Raw genomic sequence first — 8,986 nt, forward strand, 5'->3', positions numbered from 1 at the left:
ACAATAATAAAACTTTCGGAAAAATGTTGTTTAATAAAAGCTCAGGTATGCAAAGGGGTTACAGAGAGACCCAACGAATACTTAAGTCACTCTCATTGTTTGACATTGATTTCATTGAAAAATTCTTCCTTTTTATTCCAGCCGGAGTCTGGGTCCATTTATAGCTTTTGCCTGCCTATTGTTATCCATTCCGCAACACTGAAAATGGTGTGCCAAAGGCGTCCCGGTAGGACACTCTTAAAAAGGAATCACGTAGTAATAACAACAATAATTAACAGCCTTTATTTTAAATATGAAATTACAACTTTTCTTGAAGAGTTTCGTAAGTCATTTGAAGTATGTCGGGGAATGATCTAAATAGGCCAATCAGTCAGCAGACCTGACAAAAAAAAACAAAATCATGCTGTGACAAAAATACCGGTCTAACTACGAAACCGACCGTGTTATTTCGGGAACATTCCGGGAACGTCTCGGAGAGCTACCGTAGACATTTTTTTAATGTTGTAATTGTAATGTTTTTTTTTTGAAAATTGCGATCAAAAATCTGTACATTAATTTCTTATGCTTTATATTTTATAACCTTATGCCAAGTGTGTTTATTGAATCATGTTGAGTGAATATTCCAAAAAATCCAAATGAAAGATATCACCAATAAATTCGATTAATTTTATAACAGTTACTCACAGATAGTTACTAACTACGGTTTGTCAAAATTGGTAAAATGCAATCAAACTTGCATCAAACGTAACGTAAAAACAATTATTTAATCACACACTAGAATTTTGATTAGATTAATTTGTTTATTATGTAAAGACGATTTAACTAACGAAAAGTGCACAAAATTCAAAATTTTAGACATATGGTATGGTATGGATTTCACAAACATTTCACGGATTGCACAGATAACAAAGATTTCACTGACTCCGTGGATTTCACAGAGCTGGTACAGAAACGGAAAAATCATCCATGTTCGGTTGTTACTAATATGTTTTTTATTAAAAGCGATCGATCGTCTATCTTCTTTAGAAAGAGGACTTTCCAATTTGGGTCACCCTGTACAAAGTAAGAAATGAGGAAATCCGCGAAAGAGTCAAAAAGCTAGTTAAGCGATCGGTAAACTAAAAAGGAAGCTAGAGGAAGATGAAACCAATATTATTATAGAGTTATTTGTAAAATACATCGCAAAGATTGCACTTGAATATTTAATTACCTCAGAAATTAAAAGGTATAGATACAAAAAAGGTGTACTTTCAGTAATAGTTGGAAAATGTAATTAATAATATATCGATTGACGGTTGGAAAAATGCATTACATTTGCATAGAAAATAATATAGAGCCCATTTTAATTATTCTTAATAATAAAAACGCAGTTATTTATTATTAAGTTTTCCAAGAGGGCAATCGAATCTTCTTGTAGATGTAGATCAGGCAGATGTTATGAACATACGTTTTTTATTCGTTACTATAACTGCAATCGATTTAATGAGTTTGGAAGCGATAACGATAAATCAAATTTATTCTAATTTGAATATACGTATGTATATACGTATCCACGATTTGGTTTTTAGGCTATGTTCCATGTCATTGGGCTATGTTTCTTTTTTGTTTTTGGTTATGGTCATTATTCGGAACAAATAAACTATCTATCTCTTCTAGTAGATAAATATAAAAGATAAAAGTTCGTGTATACCGAGGTATACCGATGTTTTTTCGGAGAACTATTTTATTGTTTGGCCCAGACCGAAGACGATAGACCCGAATTCTGGCAACCAGCGCACGCGCAAACAAATTCAGGCCTGGCGAACGAGAGAGAAAAAAAACGGTCCTTGCCACGCGGTTAACAAGATTAAGTACGGCGATAAGTGGGTTCCACGATTGATACAGAGTCAATATAAACACTCGCGCCGCTTGAAAAATTTAAATAAATATATTATGGCTGCCTGCGTGTAAAAACCAGTAACCCAAAAAGAAACATCGAATTAATCGACTTAAAGACACGTTTTGGGCGCTGAAGAGGAACGGGAGGTATCGAGGAAAAGAACACCACCAAGACACATAGAGACACGGGGGGTGAAACGTAAGTCAAATCTGTGAAATTCGTGAAAGATTTTTAAAATTGTAACGCAATGCAAAATTTTGTTGAGAGTGTGGACATTCCACTCGATTTTTCATTAATTAATAAACAAACCAAAAAAATGCCAATAGGTGATTACATAACTATTTTCTAGTTACTAATGGAAATGTTAAATTAAACGAACTTTATTGGTGGGATTTTTGAATCAGATTTTTAATTGAATAATTGATTGATTAATTATTTGATTTAATTAAAGTGATTTTTCCCATTAAAATACCTAATGTATTCAGAAAATAAAAGATTGAATCTATGTAATTGTTAAAATGAAAACAACAAAAGTATCGATACAAGAGAAAGCAGAGAAAATATCCACAAAGAATTCCCAATAAACCAATTTTTGTGTTTTAAAGTATAAGAAGAGGGATAAGATTGGAAAGATCGTCCGACACAAGCAGGATTAAAAATTATTACATAATTACATAGTACCATTAGGCGAGACTTCGCCTGTATATATTTATATTTTTTGTACATTTATACTTTGCTTATTATGAATAAAGTCGATTATTATTACTATTTACATTACCAATCTACAAATAAACAAATAAAATTCCAAGCGACCATCTTTAACAATACAAGTAATTTATACATCAGTTATGTTGTGTTTCAACCAGGTATTCCTAGGGTGGACACAGAAAATCCTAATTGATTTGTTGGAAAAATATGTGTGTGTATTTCACGCGATAATTTTATGAACAAACACAAGAAAATTATGCTTACGATGCATGTTCGTCTAATTCTGTCCACCCATTTTTGGAGACATATTGCCATATAATTCCAGGTTGGAATAATTAAATCAGGGAATTAAGGCTCATCTCTAAAACAGAAAGAAACCAGCTTTTCAGATTATACTTTTATTGCTATTATTCGTCTCATGGACGCGGTATTGGATTTTTACAATTTTTAAACCAAGCATTAAAAAAATGCTTCCCATTGCTGTATCACCAAGAAGTAGTTCCAATCGCGACACGTCACCAAACCGAACCACACTGTATATTTAAAGCCAAACTAAAAATAATTTTATCACTTAGTTAGATTCTCGAGCAAACAACCGTTGCAATTTATTATTCATAACAAATCGGCAGTAAAAACGAGTGTTGTTGCCGTACGTTTTACGTGTGGGATACCGAAATCTGTGCCAAAGTAATTTGTTACGACTTCACCCGATAATTCCGGTCGCATGAATATAGAATACTACGAAGAAAAAAGATTCCAATAACCGGGTGAATCCGTTACGTTCGATATTATTACAACCAATTAAGAACAGGAACAACAGATCAGGAATGAAACCAAAAAATGTCGCACTACTAAAATGTTAACCTATTTCTTCTTCTTTACGTGACTCGTCCGTTACATTCCCAAATAATATAGACGAAGACCAACAGAGCGAGAATGCCGTAGGATCCAGATTCCTTAGCAACTTTAAATTTTTTGAGACGATGGATACTCTCAAACGACCGCGGCTGCGAAAAGTTATGCTATGTTACTAAAGAGATATTAGAAGAAGTAAAACCTTAAACTGAAAAACCATCTGTAAGGTCAGGAACGAATGGACCGAATTCTATCTAGCAATATACTCAGCAGTCTGAGCCTTCAATAGCAAATAGACAAATAATATTCAGTTGCCGGCCTAATAAATGTATATTTACTGGACGAAAGGTCTTCTAGAGTAAGAACAAAAATAAGGTTGAAGTCCAAGAAACTTCTTAACTTACAGAGCAACTAATAGTGTATAGGGGTCAGCTACGACAAAAAAGCTAAAGCGAAAGGAGCAAGGCTTTCAAGACTCATGAAGTTATATAGACTCTTTACCAAAGAAACAAATTTCGAAGAATACTGGAGGTCATGTAATTACCGCCAGATTACATGCGTGTATATAGGCTACTTACAGATATCATAATATTACGTTTGCTTGAAGGTAGTAGACAATGATTCAGTAGAAATACTGAGAGATTGTCGAATGCCCATTGCCTTTATTTTTGTTTAAAACGTTGAAACGTTGTATAAATAAAAATGAAGACAATGCAAATTCGACAATCTCTTAGTATTTCTGCGAGTTTCCACAGGAGGTCAGGAACTATTAGTAATAAATGTCATAATTATCGGCAACGCAATCTCCATGCCTGCTATATCGATTTTTCCAAAGCATTTGACATTGTCCCCAGAACTGGCTTTTCAATAACCACTCTATAAAATTCACCCCAGGACAATCAATGGTTTCCAAAACGTAATACCTTCCTGATAAACTGAACACAGACACTAAATAACAAGTTTTTAGAAAAAATTGCGATCAGAAAGGGTAAATTCCAGAGAGACTCACTGAGCCCCGCATGAAATTGGAATCTTGGCTATCCGGATCAATATAAACAGTAATTGTAAAACCTTCTCTATATGGATGACCTTCAGCTAATTGCATAATCGGAACAAAATAAAACTTCCCCAATAAACACACACAAACTTAGTAAAAACATGAAAATGAGAAAACTAACAAATAAAAAGGGGGTATTGTCGGCATCTCAGAACTACCACTAGGTAAAAATTAAAAATCTGATAGAATGATATAGAAAACGGTTGGTATAACTCTTAAACACTAAACTTAATTAAAAAACCTATTAACACCTGAGCGGTTCTTGCTTTAAGTTGCTCGTTTGGAATGGGCAAATGGAATAACACTGATTTGGAACGGCTCGGCATATTAACCAAAGGCATAACGGTAAAATTCAGATACTTGCACCTAAATTCCGCCATGCCATAAGATGGTTGTCGAGGACTACTGAACATCAGTTACTCGTGCGAAGCGCAAGTAAAAAAGATGCGGCAGTATTTTCCGGAGAATAATAATCCTCTTATAAATGAAATGAATACTAATACCACTGAAGGATTCATTGCTGTCTGCTATTCAGGACAAAGTACGCGGAACTACGAAAGACATATTTTGAAGAAACTTGTGGAGGATGTGTGACTGGCGGCTGTCCTATACTGTCAAATAATGACTACCTTAAACATCATGACAGCTCTCGATTATATTAGCGTTAGCGTGATTAGCGTCAACCAAAGGAAACAAATAATATAATTGGACAATAAATTCGCCAGTACCATCAAAGATTTAGATGGCATAAATAAAACACACGAGTCTTAGAAAATGCTCAGCAAAAAGATGCTATTATTTGTATTTCATAACCCATGACCCATTTTAGAAAATTCACAAAATTTGAGACATATACGGGAAAAGAAGTTTTGGAAAATCTGACTGGAAAAAGTAACACAAGAAAGTAAGAGCAGTCAACTTCATTCTATATAGACTTAGTGTGCCCGGTATATTTTGGGATTCGATGGCGTTTCAACCATTTTATATCAGTTTAAAAAATGTATATAAGATATTCACTAATTTTTATATCACCATACGAGCCGAAATGCTTACGGCTAGATACAGGTTGCAAAATCAATTAATAAAAATAAAAGGTAGGAGAAAATAGTCCTATCTTCCTAAAATGTAGGGTGTGCCACTCAAATCAGATAAATGCATAAATTGATTTTCTTGTTTCACCTGGTATATTAAGAAATGCAATTTTTTGTAATTTAACTTACGCCGTTGCTCTTGTGTTCCGCTTATATTAGACACAGTGTACATTTAATTAAACTTCAGACGAAGTCGATTCATAAAGTGAACGTTTTGATAATAAGAGAAACAATGATCGAGGAGAGAAAGACGACGTAGAACGATCTAGAACAAGGTCAAAAGTTTTAAAAGTATCTCTCTGATACGGCGTTTGAAGCGACTGTGTACAATAACAAAAACAATGCAAACAGAATGCGGGTTTCTAATGCAAATCAAATCCAAAAAAATTTTTTAATTCATCTTTAAAAAATTAATTGCCTGATCCGCGATCGAAGTTCGTAAACACAGTATTCATAATCGTTCGTTCCTCAGGCATTGTCAAAATATTAATGACGTCACATTCTAATATCTTCCTTAGCCGAAAAAGCCTCAAGTATCGACTATAAATTCAACTCCTAGATACGCCACAGAGAAAATCACCTTTTATTATTATAAACGTACATATAAACGTACCATATCCGCTCTGAATCGCCTTGTATAACAGAAATTTGAAGTTATAAGCAAATTAGTTTAGTAGAGACACAAGAAAAAATTAGAAAATTTTGTTACTAAACTAACAATAACCCAAATAAAAATTTGACCACCCGTAAAGTGACCTCACGAAGCTCTTCAGCATTTTGCTCGTAAACAGTATCGAGCAAAATGTAATATAACTTCCGAGGGACGAAATTCTAAACAACTTTGAAACCTTCATCCAGAAGAAACTCTGGTAATATTTACCTATTAAGCAGAGGATTATCGTAATTTCATTAATTTTCTGTAATTTTGTAATGGTAATTTACTTTGTTAATAAATTATATATATATATATATATATATATATATATATATATATATATATATATATATATATATATATATATATATATATATATATATATATATTCTCACGTATTGATTCACGGATGGAAAAATGTGACGACACTATATTCCGGGATATCATCCGTTCGCTCGTTGAACTCCGACTGGAATCCTGCAAATTCTGCATCCGACTGGAATCCTGCAAATTCTACATCCGACTGGAATCCTGCAGACGTTTCGCCAAAATCTCACTTGGCATCTTCAATGCTCGCGCTCCGAAAAGTGTTCGAAGTGTTTTCGGAGCGCGAGCATTGAAGATGCCAAGTGAGATTTTGGCGAAACATCTGCAGGATTCCAGTCGGATGCAGAATTTGCAGGATTCCAGTCGGATGCAGGATTCCAGTCGGAGTTCAACGAGCGAACGGATGATATATATATATATATATATATATATATATATATATATATATATATATATATATATATATATATATATATATATATATATATATATATATATATATATATATATATATATATATATATATATATATATATATATATATATATATATATATATATAATGGAATACTTAGTTAATGTTTGAATTAATTTTTTGTGAGTCATTTAGATATTATTGAGAGAAACAATAAGTAGGCAAAAAAAAACATTTTGTCATAGGTCAGTTTCTTCATAGTAAAAAGCGAGACTAAAAATATAGCATAAAATATAATAGAAGAAAATACGGGAAATATTTGGTTAATACGAGCAAATATGGAGAAATATATGGATATACGAGGAAACATTCGGGTCAGACATGCAAATATAAGGAAATATCTTAGAAATATTACTCTATGGGGAAATATTCATTCAAATTTTAAAAGGTGGTTTTCCTCTCCACATTTCAACCATTTTTGCAACTTCGAATGTTGAAGCTCAGTGGCGAACAGATTTGAACACATTGAGAATGACAACTTTCTCATTTTTAGAAAGCGCAGTTTTACAAATCCGTTTCTCAGCAACAAATTCAGAAACACATGCCGTTTTCAAGAATGAACTTTGTCAACAACTGCCGGAAAACAACTATGATTCTAATTTTAAATAACAATACTCCCATGGAATACGAATTGGACCACCAAACTTTCCAGTTCATGATTTATAATTCTCTCGCAAATATTGTAAAATAAAATTCTAAATATATTATTTAACTTGGATTGGCTTCCCAGTTCAAGCTAATCCTAAATTGTCCGAAAGAAATCTTAGAAACAATCAATAATCTACGAAAGTGTAACATTAATATCAGACTTCAATAAGGAATAAGTAATATGCGTTAAGAAATTCTATTACAAATGCAATTAAAAAATTAATAATTTACCATATTATATAAAAAATGCACATAACTATAAGAGTTTTATAAATAAATTAAAAGATTTTTAAAATGTGAATTAATTATCGGCAGTGTGTATTAGTTCTTCTTTTGTTATTCTCGAGGCCAGTGTCTGTAAGCACTGATTAGAGAATTATTGTTAATATCAGTGAATGTACCGATGTTGTATTGAATAAATGATTTTTTTAAAATGCCCAATCCGTTCTAATTAATGTTCAAAGTGAAAAATTATCGATATTCCCAACACAAATAACTTGTTGATTGGACATGGAGCGGCAATAATTACATACTTAGTACAGCCTGTAAATCATTCGGACATTATCAAAACCACGAAAAACTTTTAACGCCAATTTATCGGTAAAATATTTACGTTTGAAGTTGCTCGAAGATGATGTTATTTAAGCTGCGGTTTGAAGATTTAGTATAGATTAGTCCGACTATAAAACGCGAGCTGTTTTATCAACATACGTCAAAATTAACGCTCTCTAACCAAAATCGTTTGCTTTGAACGCCACGACCGGCTTGTCAAAAAACAACCTGTTAAGGGCGGTCATCTTCGATTGCGTTTTCGTAACTTGAAATACCGAACGGTACGCCGAAAAATGCCCAAAGTAGACGCTCGACGTAAGGTACAACATAACCAAGCAAGGAAACAACTTTCTAACCGATTGCATTTTACTCACCAAAACAATGTCAGGCTGCAGCTGGTCCGGTCAAAAAAACAAATCCATCCCGCAAAAAGTCTCACTCAATCCTCATATCGGGCACTTTTAGCACGACAGCACTTAAAAGACACACGCCGCTAACTATCTAAATATACACTGCGTAATATACCTGTCTCGCTTGCCACACGTCTCTATGCGAGTAGACGATTCTGTGAAGCGAAGATGGCGAACTGAAACGTTCATTGAAAGCATAAGGTCGGATTATGCAGAAGGATGCCATCTGCCGTCAAGGACCTTAACTAGAATCTTGGTTCCAATAGAACTCCACAAAATATAAATTCCAATATCGAGATTTCAACATTTTACTTTTTTAAACGTTACGTA

General features: G+C 33.4%; 1 protein-coding gene across 7 annotated transcripts in view; it reads right to left on the minus strand.

Annotated features, from left to right (window-relative positions):
• LOC132704149 (rho GTPase-activating protein 21-like) overlaps positions 1-8,818 on the minus strand; it is a 293,818-nt gene extending 285,000 nt beyond the window's left edge. For all 7 annotated transcript variants that reach the window (XM_060673964.1, XM_060673969.1, XM_060673966.1 and 4 more), the window contains exon 1: positions 8,621-8,818. The gene's annotated coding sequence lies outside the window, so the exon portion shown is untranslated. The remainder of the gene's footprint in view (positions 1-8,620) is intronic.
• Positions 8,819-8,986: the final 168 nt, after the last annotated feature.

Source organism: Cylas formicarius, unplaced genomic scaffold (genome assembly GCF_029955315.1).
Source record: "Cylas formicarius isolate icCylForm1 unplaced genomic scaffold, icCylForm1.1 PGA_scaffold_6__28_contigs__length_40554024, whole genome shotgun sequence".
Taxonomy (NCBI): Eukaryota; Metazoa; Arthropoda; class Insecta; order Coleoptera; family Brentidae; genus Cylas; species Cylas formicarius.